Source organism: Mus caroli, chromosome 3, assembly GCF_900094665.2.
Source record: "Mus caroli chromosome 3, CAROLI_EIJ_v1.1, whole genome shotgun sequence".
NCBI lineage: Eukaryota > Metazoa > Chordata > Mammalia > Rodentia > Muridae > Mus > Mus caroli.
In genome coordinates, this window is record NC_034572.1 from 124,265,515 (window position 1) to 124,283,948 (window position 18,434).

Sequence of the window (18,434 nt, forward strand, 5' to 3'; positions counted from 1 at the left end):
TTCTCCCTCTGTTCCTCTCCCTCTCTCTTTCCCTCCCCCCCCCCCCCCCCCCCCCCCCCCCCCCTTCCCCGTTCCCCTCTCCCTCCCCTTCCTTACCCCTCTCTCCCTCTCCAGGCTCTGTCTCTCCCCTCACAGCTTTCCTCCTCCTCCAATGCCTCTCTGAAGAATTTATCACCGAAGCTTTCTGGATTGATTTCATTGTAGTGAGTTGTGCTACTATAGCTCTTCTATTGTAATAAAGTTTCATAGAATTTATAAATTTAAAAAAATATAGTTTTGATCCTTTAAGCAAAGAGAATGAAAAGGTTGAGGGCTGGTAGCTTGAGGGACAAACTTGAAGATGTTTTAGCACTTGGAGAACACTTCTCAGCAGTCTGGGTCATGTGGCTGACTGGAGCCCCGGAGGAAGAAAAGATGACGAAAGAGAAGGTGGAGCATCATCAGGTCCCGGAGCAGTGCATCAGCCGCTTTCTCACCACTGTGACCAGATACCTGACCGCACACCTTAAGGGAGGAAGGGTTTATTATAGCTCCTGGTTTCAGGGAAACCCATCTATCATGTCCCGGAAGTCATGAGAGCTGGGGCAGCTCCATCTCTAGATGCGGAAGTGTGCACTGTCAGCTCCCCACATCTCAGTAGGTTAGATAGTAGTGAGCACCAGTTGGAACCAGAAGCTGATGTCACCGTGAAGGCACCGCCCACAAACCCACTTCTGTTAGCCAAAGATCCCACAACTGCCCAAAACCAAACCCATGCAGTGCTGCCAGCAGGGGAACACAGGCTAGGATGCATGAGCCTGCGGGTGGGTGTTTCCAACGCAAACCATAATGAATTCTGTGAGCGTTGCCTAGGTCTCGCCTCTGCAGTGTACCACACCAGACTGTGCAGTTATTGGTTCGTTCATTTGCTGATTCAACCGAGAGTCTTCCTATTTCTATATAAATGACTGATCTGCATTACTAGACCAACTTTGAGCCTGCCACCTTCATCCGTGCCTTCATTCAGTAACTGGCACCAAAGAGCCACCTTCCCTCATAGGCAGCAAGACAGAACGACCACGTGTAAACCGCTAAGAGTGCCTGGAAGACAATATGCTCTAAGTAAATGCTAGCTGCTGCTCTTTAATGGATGCTCATCTGTGTGTCAAACTATGAGTGGGTTTGTAGAAGGCTATCATGGCGCTCCAAGCCACCTCCGCCCAAAACAAACCCGCTCCAACTCCAGACCGCATGATCTCAGCTCATGCTTTCCCGGAGTCATCCTATCTGAGTTTCTCCCTTCCCGGTGTTCCTCACATAAAATCCCCCACCCCACCCCTGAACTTGCCTGATTTTCACTCCTTTCTTTCATTTTAACCCCCGAAAGAATTCTAGCTTCGCTTCCTAGTCTGCACACTGTTCCCCTGACTTTTGCCACCATCACAGGAACGGAGTCCTGGCTTCTCCAGTACCTATGCTCGGGCAATTTTGAAAGCCACAGCACAGAGTGCTCGCTAGATTTTATTTTCCTTTTCTTCTTCTCACCATTCCTTCTAAGGCGACTTTCTCATCTTGAGGTCTATGGTACAGGTTCAAAACGGCGGGTTCATCCTGAGGTGATTAATAGACTTGAATTCATTCTTATACTCTCGCAGGATTCAACACAGGATTTATTTATATTTGAGCTATGTCTACAATTTTCTTCAAATCTCCCTGTCTCCATTTGCCTACTGTAGAGAATGGAAATCTCATCAGATTCTTGCCGACCCCACAAGGGTAATATAAAGGTTAATGAGGCAATTTCCCAGCAGTTCCTGGAGTGCTGAGAGTGGATGGATACTGGGATTGCATGACTACTGAGCACTTTCAGTGCTTATAAAAGACAGACGTTTCCCCCAGTCCATTAGATAAGAATTCTTAATTTCAATTTTTTTTTAGATCAAATTTTTTGAATATAGTTTCTTTTGCCTTCACCTTTTTGGTGAGTTCTCTCTCTCTCTCTCTCTCTCTCTCTCTCTCTCTCTCTCTCTCTCTCATGAATAGAGTTCTGAAAGAATCACATAAATTAGGATAGGTTAATGTAACTAATTTTACTTATTTACATGTAAAGAGTTATTTTATTTACCACAACAAGGATTCTACTTATTTCTAAAGATGTCTTCTAGACAAAAGTTTCCAGAAATTTTCAGAGAGACCTAAGACATACTCCTACCCTCATTCTGGTCATTTGGTGCCAACTAAAATATTCTCAACAACAGTTACTCCATCTCTACCTACGTTTGCTCTTGTTCCATCCCTAAACTCTGTAACCAGTGGAAGAGTCTTGCTATTGGTAGGAAATGGCTCCGTGGTGTTGTCTCCTTCCATCTGTAACCCCATCTCTCGCTCCCTCCTTCTGATCAGACACGATTGCTTCCTGCTCTCCTGAGGAAATGCAAGCAGTCAAGGGGACTTCCATGACTGTGAACTCTGTCCCTATTCCTCCCTCTGTTGACAGATGAGCCACATGTGCTTTCTGTCCCCCGCCTTAAGACACTGGCCCAGCCTTCTTGTTGTCACCTCTATCATCCAATCATCTCCTGGCACATGGCTGTTGCTTGTTTGTTCCACCTGGAAATAATCCTTCAGACCTCACTTGTCCCTCAGACTGGCACTCCTTGCTCTGCATCTTTTTGCAGAAGTCCTTGACAGCATTGTGTAAGCCCTGATCCAGTCTCTCCTCCTCCCGCTCCATCACTCCTACATCACATCCACACCCAAGCCTCCCCTGTTCTCTGGAACTGCCCTTCTTAAGGCCAGCCTTGACTGCAGCTCTCATGATTTCTCAGTCCTTATGTTATGCCACCTGGCAGAGAGGTGACACCTGGCTAGTTCGTTCCTTCCTAGATACTTTCTTCACTTGGCTCCCAGAACAACCCAGCTGCCTAGGTTTCCCCCCGGAGGTTCTAGCTGTTTAATCTCAGCCTCTTTCTTGACTCGTCTCTGGTACAGATCACTGTTTTGCCTCCTTAACGCCCAGCCTTGTCTCAGCTCTGATCAGCGTTCATCTCTGTTATTGCAGCTAGTCTCCACCACTATCCTTACAGCGTATTCTCACCCCAACAGTCAAATCCATACTGTTAGAGCTCAAATCAAGATGTCTGTTCAAAAAACTCCAAGGCCTCCCCTCGCAACTGAAGCAAAAACCAGTCATTGCTATACCCTGCCAGGCCACTGTGACAGATCCTGGGTTCGCTCTCCTGTTACTTACCACCTTTCCCACCAATCCCAGCCATGCTGGCCTCCACCCTGCGCCTTGGCTCATACCCACCAGGCCACACTGATTCTAGGAACTTCATCTTTGTTCCTCCTTAGACTTTCCTCCCAAATACTGCCAAGACAAACTCCCTTTCTTATTCACTCCCTATCACAGGAGGTCCTTTCTCAGTAAAGCTGTTAGGGACATCATCACACGTCACCACCTTTCTCAAGTCAGGTCTGGCTTTTCTTCTTTACTCCATAGCACTTATCATTTCTGCTCAAGTTTAATTCTTTTGTTGTTTGTCTTGACACTAGAATGTACGTTTCATGAAAATACCAAATTTTTCTGTGTGTCCATGTGCGTGCAGGGACACTTGGGTGCATATATATCTGTGCACAAGTGTGTGGAGGACCCAAAGGAAACCCAGGCATCATCCTCAAGCATGTCATCTGCTTCCTTTGAGTCAGAAGCTCCTATTGGCTTGACATCAGCAGTTAGGCTAGTCTGGCTGGCCAGGGAGCCTCGGGACCTTCTGTCTATGTCCCCAGCACTGGGACAAGTATGCACCACACATGGCATTTATACCTGGTTTCTGAAGGTGAACTCCATGTTCTTGTGCTTACAGCATAAGCACATTTTCAGTTGAACTATCTCTCCAGCCCTATGACAAGAAGTGCCATATATATATATATATATATATATATATATATATATATATGCTGAATATGTCAGTGAATACGGAAATGAATAGATGAGTGTATCAAAATTGTTGTGTTACTAAAACTGTAGAAATCTACATATTGGTTTTGAAGTCTGTCTTTGCTGTGGGTTAGGGCACCTCCACAGCCCACAGGGTTCCAGTGTTGCTGAACCATCCCTGGAGATGGCCCCTCCGTTCAGCTTCTCAGCATCGTGTGCTGACAATTTATTTTCCTGCAGAACACAGGGATGTACTCAAGAAAGCCTGGCTCTCCACCAGTTGTGTGCCAATCTCACTGTTAACTACCTGAGAGACCCAAATGGGATTCTTTGATAGTCAACAACATTACCAGATGCCAGTTTGGTTGGACTTTGCCTCTGTTTGGTACCCAAATCCAGTTGATCAACAACTGGTCATTTCTTTTTAGAGTTCAGCAAATTCTTAAGAAACCGACTGTTCTGTGACTGTGACTCTCTGTTCTCGTAGTTCTCTCTCGATCAGTGTGAGCAGAGAGTGAGGAGACAGACAGGAAGAAACGTGTTTTTAAGAGTGACAAACTGCTTTCTGAAATCAGGGTCCAGAATCCCCAAAACTTCTGCATTGCTGCTCCTGCTTCTGGGGCCCTTAGTCACCAACAGAACTCAAAATGAGAGCTGTCCATGGACAGCCTTGAACCTGAACAATGTTTCAAAGCTCTGGTGAAAAATTGATTTTTGTTATATGTATATATCAACTTTATATAATATTCTATACTTGTGGCATTTGATCTGTCCTGAGGAACTCTCCCCTGTGGTAGTCCCTGGCTGGGATAAAGTGATCAGGGTACCTTCTTGTTAAGCTTTCCCATTTGATTCCAAAACTGCTGTCACTGGGACTTCAGAGGCCACACTTGACCCTCTAACTGCTGAAGAAGCCAAAGGCCTGGAAAAACAGCTGCCCTTCCCCAGCGTGCCTGCTGACTTAGGTCACCCTGGCTTTCAGCAGTACCTAATTTGAAGACATATCAAGCAAATACATCAGTTTCTACTGTTTATTCCCTACTTAACACAAAGCAGCCTCACTTTTCCTCCAGACTAGAACTGGCCAACACAGCTCAATCCTGTTCCCTCCTCCTCCCTTGTGAGTTCAATTACAAAGGGTCTCTGCAGCCAGGAGAAACCAGCGCCAGGAGCCTGAGCTGGACACTCTCTCTTGTCTAAAGCGATCTTGGAGGCAGCCTTTTCCTTTAAAGAGCCTCCAGAGCAGCTTCCAGGGCTGTGAGTCAAATCCCAAACCCAAGTCTGCTGGCATGCTCAATCGTAGTAACCTCTCGTCACTGGGGGGGTTCTACAGTCCTCCTCCAGGGTAGTCCTCTCTGAACCAGGCTCAAGTGTCGGTCCTGACCTACAACAAAGAACATGGAAAGACTGACTGTAGTCCCTTCTGTTCTTGTCCTTGACCTGACCTAACTGTAGAGGACAAATTCAGTCAGGTGTAGACCAGCATCATCCAGACCAGATGACAGGGCTCTTTCAGCCTGCATGGTCAAGTTCCCTTGATTACTCTACCAAGGACAGGGGAGGAAGTGTTCTTAGCAACCAACTTGTCAGCCCTGTGCCGTTGCTCAGGGTAGTCATGGTAGACTGGCTATCTAGTCGTCTCTGCTGTCACCTCCACTGTCTGTCCCTCTGCATTTGTAGCTTTTGTGAACACTATCTCTGCCAGTCCTGCTGCCGTGTGTGTGTGTGTGTGTGTGTGTGTGTGTGTGTGTGTGTGTGTGTAATTTTCCATAGCTTATTGTGTTCTATCTCTGATAGTCTTGATAAAAAGCTGCCGGCCAGCCCCTGTAGAGCTGCCCTAGGCTTACTCAGCCTCTGTGGATGGATTCAGAGCAGAGCAGCTGAGCTACAGAATTCAGAGCATGGAGCCCTGGATGCTAACACTCGGCTGTAATCACTTCTCTCAGACAGGAAGCATGTCAGTAGAAGCCCAAGTGGTTTATCTATTACACGGCTCTGAACTCTTTGACCTCTTTGCATCTTTCCATGAAGAACAGCGTCCCTGAGAAATGTCACATAGAGAACAGTATTGTGGACAGGTACTCAAAGCTTCCCCTCTTTTTCAGTATCTCTTCTTACATCCTGGATTTAAAACAATCAACTTGAAGAGTCCTTTGAAGGACCTAAAAGTGTTCCACCTTAAGTGTGACATTAAATCACAACTTGGCATGAATGTGTCTCCATTTCCTATGAGATACCTAACCGTCCATGCCCAGCTTCCCTGTGGCAAAGCTCCTCCTAAGTCAAGCCACCGATGGCCACTCCTAGGACTCAGACAAACCACAGGAGCTCGCAGCGTTTGACAAAAGCTTTGCCTGTATCTGATCACCATATCCTCACCCGGATCTCTTCATACTGTTTGTCCACATCACACTATGAGATATATCTTCCCTTCTCAAATGTAGTCTCCATGAAAGCAAGGATTTCTATTTTCACTGTCCTATCACCTGCATTTGAAAGAATACTTCACAACTGGCAGAATCCTTTAGAAGAGATAAACTTAGTCCCCTGAGCATCTATGACAACGTGCGTTACAAAGTATCCCTCATTTCAGAAGCAACACAGGCACTGAAGTAAACTGCCCAGTAAGCAGAGCAAGTCAGTGGTGATGGGTGCATGAAGACTCTGAACAACTTCAGCCCTCTATACCTATTGCAGTTTCTCCTTTATCCTATGCTGTAGCCTCCCCCAGCCTGAAGCGGGCTGGCACAGACCTTGTCCCACCTGCGGTGCAGCTTTCCGACTTGGTTGGCTCCTTTTGAAGTGACAACTGCCCTGCTCTTCTGCTACCTGCCGAGAGGTTGAACCTGTCTTCCTGAGACATTCCTGAATAAGCAACCAGCCTGGCGACCAAGTGCTGGCAGAATGGCTCCAGACACCAAAAATGGACTGGGGGATGGGGGGGAGCTTCCCCCTTATAAGCACGGTCTCTTAGTAAACTCTCGGGCCTTGATCAGAACCTTTGTCTTGGCTTCATTATCTTTTCTCAAAGTCTAAGTCTCTTTCAGCCCCAGCCTGCCTCCCAGGTGTACCTGGTTCATGTAGGCCTCGGGACAGCATACAACACTATGCCAATCAATGGGATGGGTGGCACCACTGTAAAGAAGAGAAGACAGAGGGAATGGAAAGTATTTGTTTAAATTCCCACACAGAAAGGGACACAGCAGGGCCTTGAGCCTGTCTGGGCTGGCTTCTAAGAGTGAACCAGTGTCAAAACCAATTATCTGACTATAATAGGGAAAGGCCAGAGCTGTGGGGTCTGAGGAGCCCTGCACTTTCTTGCCAGGCATGTGACACCGTGGCTGCTCTTTCCCTAGGCCACTTCTCAGGGCTATCTTTGTAGCCCACCACATTGATGGATAACTGTCCCTCTTGGACAAAGTGTGGGTTTGCCTCCCTCCCCTTCCACACACTAAAAAACAGCACATCACTAAACTCAGTGTTCTGCAGCTAGGAGCCAGCCACCCATGTGCGCAGCATCTAACACTACCCTGTGGGGCTTGGCGAGTGTTGTCCCCACGCTGCTTGCTCCACTGTAACAAAGTCCCTTGTCTTTGACCCAGAAGTCTCAAGTTTTCTGCCAATATCCATGAAACAGTAACAGACCCAGCTTATTAACTGACAAACAGAGCCTGGCACTGTTTGTTTTAGAAGAAGTGACCCAGGTTACAAAATAGAAAAAAAAACACAAATGCTGTCAAAAATCACGGTGACTGTCAATTCACTAAGTGTTCATGGAACGCAAGTGACACAGATGACGATCAATTAGCTGGAAGCTTGTTTACTGGCAAATAAAACCTTACGTGAGTCAGCATTTTGGGTGAAGAAAGAAGCCCTGTCCTGGTGATGTGTGTACTATGCGGTTGATTTACCATGAGGCTTGCATAGCCTCGGTCCCTCTACCAATGGCGCTCACTGAAATAAAGCAAACAGTGGAAACCCTTGAGATTAACTACAGGAAGTCAGAGGAATGGCGTGTGCAGATCAAACCAAGGATGCCAGTACTTAGAGTCAGCTCAAGAATGACGGAGGGGGCTGGCAGAGTACCTCCCGGGCCTGTGGGGTCCCAGATTCAACTGCCAGCCTTAAACGGGGTGGGGCTAAGAAATAAGAAATCCACCAAAGAGGAAAAGTAGAAATGGCACCAACTAATGTGGGCTACTCAGTCAATTAACCTGGGCCAACTAACCTGGGCCTCTCAGTCAACCGTTCCTGAGTGTATTTTCCAACGAGTTTTATGCAGCCAGGTACTGAAGAGTTATTGAGCGTGTATTGTGTATTGAAGAGTTATTGAGCATGTATTGTGTCCCACACACTAAGCTGCACCTCCAATTTCAGGTAGTTCATGTCTAGATAAACAAACAAGTCAGTTATGAAGCACATTAAAGAGAGGCAAGTGCTATAGAAACAGGGGAGACTTGATTTTTCAACGGGAGATAAAGGAAGGCCTCATTGTAAAATGTGTATTCGGAAGAGGAAAGGGCGAGAGCCACTCAGGTAGAGTGAGAGCGAGGCCCCTAAGCCTGGCTATGAATGTCACGACCCGAGGGGAGCAGTGGAATGAAGCCAACCAGCAGACTAGGAGGTGAGGTCAGTAGTTACGGGGGCAGAGGGGCTCTTAAGAAGGGACATATAGGCTCCCTGTGGGACCATGGCAAGGACTTGGGCTTGTGTCCCGTGAATTTTATCTGAAGGATCTTAACCAGAAGTACACAGTCATAACCAGTCAAATGAAATACCATTGGCAAGTGGGGCTCAAAGGCTGGGAATTAAGTGATCCTGTCAGTATCTAAGAGTTGGGGTTACACTTCTCCTGTCCTGAGATCATCTCGCCGAATAGGTCTTCCGGATTACCTAACCTGCCAGAGTAGGAACCTTGGCTTGAGAGATTTTTTTTTTCCTTACACTCCAAGAAGATCCATCCGATCTATGCCCTAGCCACCTGTGGACCATCTGCGGTAAACACATCTGCTGGGTTGACACCCAAGCCACCTGGATTGGAGCTGGGTGTTCCCAAACATGTTCTGAGAGTCTTGACCTATCATCTAAAGTGGCTTATCACAACTGCTGGGCTCTCATTGTTTAATAAAAGGTTCTCGTCTTTAAGTTCACTGTAACTTCATGGCTGAAGACGTGAGCCACCTTCATGAACATATTGATTTGTGCCTCAGTTCTTTAAAATCAATATGGATGCTACATCATGCAAAAGAAGCCAACTGTGCAAATGTAATCTTCTATGCACAATTTAGGTAGAGTCAGATAAGCATGCTTGCAAAAGAAAACTGTATGAAAACATTTTTCCAAATCTCAATGAACTACCATGTTAACTATAAGTTGCACTGAGGGACAGGCATAGACTTTGCTAATGTTGTAGCAGTCAGCACCAGTTCTTTGACTTAAATGCCCAAACAGGCATTAAGATATAGGAGATAGATGCAAGGCACTCTGCACTAAGCACTGTGTGTGTGTGTGTGTGTGTGTGTGTGTGTGTGTGTGTGTGTGTTAGGAGCAAAACCAAGTAAGACCAAAGTGATAAAATACATATATAAGAGCAATGTTTCTATATATTTAAAATTATACAATGTGTAAATGTGAACATATAGCTAGAGGTAAGCTATAAGAAATGTTACAAAATGTTAAGTAAAAAAACAGAATTATTTAAAAATTTTCCATTCTAGTAGATTAAAACAAAAATGGTTACTGGCCAGGAAGTGGTGGTGCACACCTTTCTAATCTCAGCACTTGGGAGGCAGAGACAGGTAAGCTTGGGCTACAGAGTGAGTTCCAGGACAGCTAGGGCTACACAGAGAAGCCCTGTCTTGAAAAACATAGATAGATAGATAGATAGATAGATAGATAGATAGATAGATAGACAGAGAGACCGACATTATAAATATCAGAACTGAAGCCAGCATGGTCGCACACACCTTTAATCCCAGCCCTTGGGAGGCAAAGCCAAGTGGATCTCTGTGAGTTCAAGGCCAGCCTGGTCTACACAGCAAGTTCCAGGGCAGCCATTGCTACATAAAGAGACCCTATTGCCACACAAACAAACAAATAAAAAGCCACCAATAAATACAAATAGGAATCAGTATTGAAAGATGCCTAGTCCTTTGAAGGCAAGTGAAGGCTACCACCATTGTGGTTAAGAGCACAGACACTTGATTCAGATTGTGGCTGGTCACTTGGTGCCACAAAACCTGTCTGAGCCTCGTGTCCTCACCTGAGAAGTGGGCTAAGAGCAGCGATTCAGAACGGTCCTGGGAGACTGATTCCAAGTGATGCATGAGAAGTGGCTGGAGCAATATCTAGTGTACACAGCATGCTCTCAAGAAACTTGAGCTATTCTGTAACCAATACTTCTTTGGAGAGTGTGCTGACGAGTTTGATGTCAACTTGACACAAGCTAAAGTGATCAAAGAGGGGAGGAACCTCAATTAAGAAAATGCCCCCTGGGGCTGGAGAGATGTCTCAGTGGTTAAGAGCACTGACTGCTCTTCCAGAGGTCCTGAGTTCAATTCCCAAGAACCACATGGTGACTCACAACCATCTGTAATGGGATCCGATGCCCTCTTCTGGTGTGTCTGAAGACAGCTACAGTGTACTCAAATACATTAAATAAATAATACTTTAAAAGAAAAGGAAAGAAAAGAAAAGAAGAGAAGAGAAAAGGCCTCCTTAAATATTGGACTATAGGCAAGTCTGTGAGTCATTTTCTTGTTAGTGATTGATGGGGGAGGGCCCAGCCCATTGTGGGTGGTGCCATCCCTGGGCAGGTGATCCTGGGTTCTATAAGAAAACAGGCTGAGTACGCTATGGTGAGCAAGCCAGTAAGCAGCACCCTTCCACGGCCTCTGCATCAACTCCTGCCTCCAGGTTCCTGCCCTGTTTGAGTTCCACTCCTGACTTCTTTGATGACCAACAGTAACATGGATGTATATGACCAACAGTAACATGGATGTATAAGCCAAATAAACCCTCTCCTCTCCAGGTTTCTTTGATCATGGTATCTCGCCACAGCAAGAATAACCCTAAGAAAAAGAGATCAAAGCTTTTCATCAACAGACCCTTTGAAAGAGAAGAATTAGGCATTTCATGTGTTAAAGTTCCACCATACAGACAAGGACTTTGCTCTCTATTCCCCCATGGGGTTCAGCAACCCTGATTAACATACGCCAAGGAAGAAGTCCAACACAAATCTGGACGAGGAAAACAATCAGCCTTCTCGAGGAAATCTGATGATTAAAGTTTTACTTTAGTAATAACTGGGTATGTGACATTTTCTCCGAGGACCCAGCAGTGGGGGAAGAAAGAAAAAGCAAGCCTGCCTATACAGATGTTCAGTCTGTGCTGACACACCGTAAGCCTTCTTCTCAAAATACTGACCAGGTGCAGGGCTAAATATGGACACGAAGCCACTGGGTCGAGTCACGATGAATGTGTTGAAAGGACCTACACAGGTTACTTTCAACCTCTGGACACTTCAGTGAAGAGACATGGGAAACATGATGTGTCTAAGCTTAAAAAGAGGACTCAGGGGGGCTGGAGAGATGGCTCAGTGGCTAAGAGCACTGACTGCTCTTCCAGAGGTCCTGAGTTCAATTCCTAGCAACCATATGATGGCTCACAACCATCTGTAATGAGATCTGATGCCCGCTTCTGGTGTGTCTGAAGACAGCTACAATGTATTCATATAAATAAAAATAAATAAATCTTTGAGAGAGAGAGAGAGAGAGAGAGAGAGAGAGACCAACTCATGGTCAGTCCTGCCCTCACTTTGAGGAGACCCCTAAATGTTTGGCTTGCTTTTCTCTGCTGAAACACTGTGAAATGGTCCTGGAAGCTTCATTGCAGCTCTTGGGGCATTTGTTGGAAATCCTAAACAGAAATATAGCTCACACCTTGTAACTGAATGTCGCTATATATAAAGAATAATAATAAATACTGGAGAGCCCCAGGGAGCCTTGAGTAAAGCAGAGAAAATCGAGTTTGAGGATTGCTAAGTCCCTGCTTGGAAGTATTATTTAATGAACGTCTGGAGTGGGTGATTAGTGTCCATTTAAGATAAAATCTGTAAGAATTATAACTTCACATGTGATTTTACAATGTATCAGATTTCCACGGCTCCTGTGTCCTGTTTATGATCATTATAGCCTTAATAAGATGTATTTTCCAGTCCCTAAGTTCTACAGATCAGAAAAATGAGTTCCTCCTCTTGGGATATCTTGAAATGCAAGAGCCACTAAATCAGATTGACAATTATCACTGGGACATTATCTCCATCTCTGTCGGCGGTGTTCCCCACAGGGAGACATTTCTGTTAATAGTATCACTGAATTCCTCCCCCCACACAAAATCAATCATTTGACGTGGGCTTGAGAGCATAATTACATAAATATAAACCCGCTGAAGGATCATGCCTAGGTCAAAGTCTAACAAGAACAATGAGCAATCTTTTAACTCTTTTAACTAACAGACCATCACCGTGCCCATTAGGACCCGAGTCCTATTAGGATGTCAAGAGCGCCATCTGCTGGTTGAATGGAACTGAGCCACAGCCTGCAGACTGATGGAAAAACAGATGCATCGAAAGCGTAGAAAAGACGAAAAGGACTAGCAAAAACAAATGGGGCGTGAGAGTCTGTCCAAACCAATACATTCATTTTCACAAGTGAACAGACTCATTACAATACTTACATGTTCCCAGCCCAAAGAATGTAGAAAGTCAATCTATCAAGAGGCAGGAGGCAGAAGATAGCATAGTATATACATACATATACGTATATCCACGATACACACGCGCACACATATAATAAAAAGTCTCCAGCACCTGCCAGTTCAACTTCTGTTACCTGCTCTGATCAAAAGTTACACACTGGTCTGGTAGCCCAGCCCTCTTCTTGAAAATATTGACTGTAATACAGATAATGACGTGGCAACTTTGTAAGATGAAAGAAAGTATCTGCCTCGGGTTTAAAATTGCTAGCTATCTCCTCAAAGCAAAGGGAGATGTGAAGGGTGGCCAGGGAGTGTCGGGAAGGATCCCGTGGTGTTTTCACGGTGGCTAATGTTTGTGTCTCTGACTCAATGTGCTCCCTCCTTACAGTGAGTAGCGATACTTCACCATGCAGAGAGGAGGGAACCTACTGCAAGCATCAAGTCAGGCGACCTGCAACTGGAGACAAAGGAAGATGGTTGTGACTGTTCTCAGTATCGGGAACCAACCATGTCTCTCTTACAGTACCAGGATGGTGAGATGAATTGAGACAACATATAGCAAAGGTTCTTTAGAAGCTGAAAAAGACTAAGAGACCAGGACTCACTGAACCCTCATGAGCTACACACAGAAACAGTGGCAAATCAACAGTTAACGACAAATGTTAACAAGAAAGTCTCTTTTAAAAGAATAAGGAAATTTTCTCAGATACTCTAACTTTAAAAAAGCGACATGAGGGGTTGGAGAGATGGCTCCAAGGTTAAAAGCACTGACTGCTCTTCCAGAGTTCCTTAGTTCAATTTCCAGCAACAACATGGTGGCTTACAACCATCTGTAATGAGATCTGGTGCCCTCTTCTGGCCTGCAGGCATACATACTGGCAGAATGCAGTATACATAATAAACAAATAAATCCCTTTATTTAAAAAAAAAAAAAAGCATGAATTCAATCGCCTGAAAGGAATGCTCTCTCCGATTTCTTCTACATTTGGGAATTGGGCAATCCCTTCTTTAACTCATCTCTCTCCTCCAACTCCACCAAATTCAACTAAAGTTGATCTTCGCGCGTTCTGCCAGAGAGGCTCCTCTATTGGACCCGTGAGTTCATGCTGAACTGTTTTCTACACTGGCAAAGGCAGACAGCGTTATCAAAACAGTCACCCTGGGCTGGTGAGATGGCTCAGTGGGTAAGAGCACCCGACTGCTCTTCCGAAGGTCTGGAGTTCAAATCCCAGCAACCACATGGTGGCTCACAACCATCCATAACAAGATCTGACTCCCTCTTCTGGAGTGTCTGAAGACAGCTACAGTGTANATAACAAGATCTGACTCCCTCTTCTGGAGTGTCTGAAGACAGCTACAGTGTACTTTCATATAATCAATAAATAAATCTTTAAAAAAAAAAAAAAAACAGTCACCCTTCCACACCAAGGACCCCTGGTTCCAGCTTCCAAGGTCATTTTCCAGTCTTCGGGCCTTGAGTTTCCCACTCGTCTTTCGGGGTCCCTGCTGGTCTTCTGGAAACCTTTCCCAGTGGCTTTCACCTCTATTTCAAGATCCGGCCCCTCTTCAGCCACCTCTGTCCCGGAAGCCGAGCAGAGTTTACATCTGTTATCTCAGCACATAAAAGCCACACCCGAACCTAACAGCCTTAGAAAACAAGCTTAGCCCTAGCTCCCGAGTTATGTACTGGGAGCCAGCTGGGCTCCACTAGGCGGTCCTCCCTCGGAGATTCTCACACAGCTACAGGCAGAGGGCAGCTGGGGCCAGCACCCGGGGCCAGCAGCTGATACAGCGGTCAGCTCCAAGTTCAGCTGCTGTTGACAGGAGCAGCTACCAACGGCTTCTCATGTGGTTTAGGACTCTTATGATCTTGAAGCTGGGTTTTCAGAGGGCAGATCCCAAGAACCAGCCTTCTAAGAGGCAGGAAGCAGAAGCTGCCAGGTCCGCTAAATATCCAGGACTGGCACAGTGACATGTGTGCCATCGTCTGATCAAAGCAGGCACAGGGTGAGCACATATCACCGGCTAGGGAAATGATGCCCATTTCTTGACGGGGAGCAGGACCGTTGCTTTGTATAAAATACATGGATAAGAGCTATTGTTACTATCCTGTTTGGAAACAGTCATGCTATTTAAAATAAAACAGTGGTTAACAGCTTCTCCAGTGCACGGATGTGGTCAGATTCTAAAGCTGTTTGGACTGGCACTCCCCCTCTGCTGTGAGACTACGTTCCCGAAGTGGACCAGTGGCCAACACAAGCACTTACTGGAGTTTGCTGGAGCTTCATCCTTGACAGAGGGCTCTGAAGACAGACTCTGTAAAGAGCCAACCATTACACCAGACAGCCCCTTGGCCTTCACACCACATAGAAACTCTTTCCACCCTGCATAAATCTCAAAAACATTGTTAAGTGGACATAAACACAAAAGGAGGCATTCTATAGTCAATCACACTTATCCCACATGACTGTGTGTGCACATTCCCACCCTCCATCCCCAGAGGAGAATGTGCAACCATATACTAAATAAAAACGATAAAAATGAGGCGGAGCCTAACTCCGAGAAAGCTCTGAAGCCATCTTTAAAGAGCATCGAATGCAGTGGTTCACAACCTTCCTAGCGCTACGACCCTTTAATACAATTCCTCACGGGGTAGTGATCCCAAACTAGAAAAATTATTCTTGTTGCTATTTCATAACTGTAATTTTTGCTACTGTTATGAATTGTAATATCAAGAAGCTGTGCTCTACTTTATTTCTTACTTAAGAAGTCAGCATCGCTGCCTTCAGTCTCCAAGGAGAAACTGAGGCTCAGAAAAACCTAAGGATTTTGCTAAGGTTGCACAGCTGGTCATTGGAAGAGCTAAAATTCAGGTCCACTAAGAACTCGTAGTATTATGACGAAAAGTGTAAGTACATTGAAAAAAAAAAAGTATTTGGCAAGAGTTTTAATACCCTGACCTTTGGGGCTGGAGAGATGACTCAGCAGCTAAGAGCACTGACTGCTCTTCCAGAGGACCCACGTTCAATTCCCACAAACTTTAAGTTAGGTCCTGTGGAGCACTACAGAGCAGGCTGCTCCAGCAGTACGGAATCTCAGCCTGTGGGTTCTCTGGGCTGAAGCGCTACCTGGGCAGGAGCTAGCTTCATATAACGCATTATCTGGCACTCACTCTTAGGACTCTGTGAACGTGTCGTTCTTATTTCTATATGCAGACCGACCTTCTGCGCTAGGAAGGTTACAGCATACAACAGAAACAACGGCCGTGCACTCACAGCAGCTCCATTCCCATCCAGACAACATTCTCCCAACTTTGCACCTGTGTTACAGCCTCCCATTTTATAACTCAAGTAAACAGTAACAGTGATCGCCAGCACACTCTTCCTTTTCGATTCTTACTGTTTTTGCTTTTTTCTCATTTTTTATTATCTTACGGGGAGAGGTTTCGGTTGTTTTGAGACAAGATCTTGCTGTGTAGCCCAGCCCGGCCTGGAACTTACTGGCTTCAAGAGTCCTTTTTCCTCCGTGTCTTGAAATAACAAGCCCATGTCACCCCTGGCTCTCGTTTATAGTCCTACAAACAGGTTATCTTCTTTATAAATCTGAATGGTTCATCTCCATTGTCAGTTTGGTTAGATCTCACATCACCTGGGCGTGTCTAAGTGAGATTATCTTGATTAGGTAGCTGAGGTTGGAAGAGCTGCCTCCTGTGTGGCACAACTCTGTGGGGTGGGTCCTGGACCACAGAAGAAGGGGGAGGCTGGCTGAGCGGCCGCAGCAGCAGACACTCACTGCTGTCTGCTTTGTTGCTGTGGTGTGAGCCACTGCTTCAAGTTTCCACTGGCCTGATTTCCCCACCACTGAGCTGCAAACCGGAATCAATTCTTTTCCCTTTAAGGACTTTTGTGAGAGAATCTTATCAATCAACAGAAGAGAAATCAGACAAATCACTCATAAACCTACGTGTCGTTCAGCGCTCTCTTGAAGGAAGGACTCACTGTAGGGTGGAGCAAGATGGCAACCTCAGATCCTTATCAGGTCTACCTCAACTCCACGGGCAAATTGTGCCAGTCTTGAGATGGTCTCCAACCCAGGTCACAACAGCAGCCCAGTCAGTGTCTAGCCATACTGCCCTGCCAGCCAATGACATCTTGACTTCACCTGCCATCTTATCCTTCCTAAATCCACTTTCTTCCTTCTCCTCTCAGACGACTCACACTCCACAAAACCACTTTATACTTGACAGCATCCTCTCCCAGGAGAGCCAAAAGTCAAAGATGAGTTTGTCTCCTCTCCGGCAGGAAAACTCATTCTACATTCACCTGCCTAGCAAATAAGTCGTAGCAGCTTTCCTGTGCACTGTGATGCCGGCTCACGCTCCTGTAAAATACTTTATGCCTAGTATTGGTCTTTTTTTTTTTTTTTCTTCACATAAACACAGTACATTTTACCAACAAGACATTTTATATAATTATATGCTTCAAAATATTGATTTAAATATTAATTAAATTAAATTAATATTTCACTGTACTGGGTAAAGAAATGATTACTCAAAAAACGCTTTTGAAATAAATTTCCAAGTTTTTGAAACAGAAACATACCGTTAGCATAGCACCACCTAGTGGTACACAGAAGGAACTGTTACTACTCCATCAATAGAGAAAAATGGGACCTTGCTGTATTGCAGTTGCTTTTGTCTGCCTAAAAGGCTTTAAAAGATGTTCTCATAGTCAAACAAACTGAGACTGTATGCATACTGAATCAGGCCTTGAACTCTGATATCTTTGGGTCATCTTTCCTTCCCAGAGCTTAAAGCACGGCTACCCCGTCTCCTTGTCCACACTGGTCCTGGCTACTGCACTTGAGTACCTCACAGCTTATAAACAGTTTGATCTATTGATGACCGAATGCCGGCGCTGGAGGTCAGAGCCTTTGTTCATCTTTTTAATCCTATGTTCAAGACCCTCTGAGTAAATGAATGAATCTTTATTAATGAGCTGCTAATGATCACCTTTGGAACTGGAAGGTGTGGGAGACTCAACCGAGGGACAAATCTTGTAAACTTACAAATTCTATGATTAGAATGAATTGAGCTATGAAAGAAGTGAAGGCCATGGCCTGTCAGAGAACTAAAAGACCTGGCCAGAAAAACTGTACAACCAGACTGGTCTAGAGATGTGTCCAGGACATGTTACTGATAGCCAATGAGAAAGGAACTGTCTACCAGTCAGCCAATGAGAACGAACTGCCACCTCCCAGTCAGCCAATAAGAACTGCCACCTCCCAGTCAGCCAATGAGAAAGGAACTGCCACCTCCCAGTCAGCCAATTAGAAACTACCAGTCCAATGAGTGTACACATTGTGCTTGCATCGTGGAACTGTGGGACCACTGCCCCAGGAAGCACCCTAATGTGCTATACGAGAGGGCACAGTAAAGAAATCGCCTTTACTGTGCATGGCCACTCCATGGTATGGTTAAAGCTTTGATTGTGAATAAGAGAAACATCCAGAATCCAGAGCAGAAAGAGAAAACAGACTGGACACGGCCAGGGCTAGAGCAGCCGTTCAGTGGGAGAAAATAGTGAAGACAAGAAAGAAAATGGAGACAGAGAAGGGAGTAGAGAGTGGGGAGCAGGACACCAGGTCAGGGGTGGGGCTGAGGGAGCCTGGAGTCGGGCGCGGGCTTGGCTATGCAGCAACAGGTTTGTCAGTGGAGGCACATGCAGTAAGACGTAGGGAAGTGGCTCCTCCTGGCCGA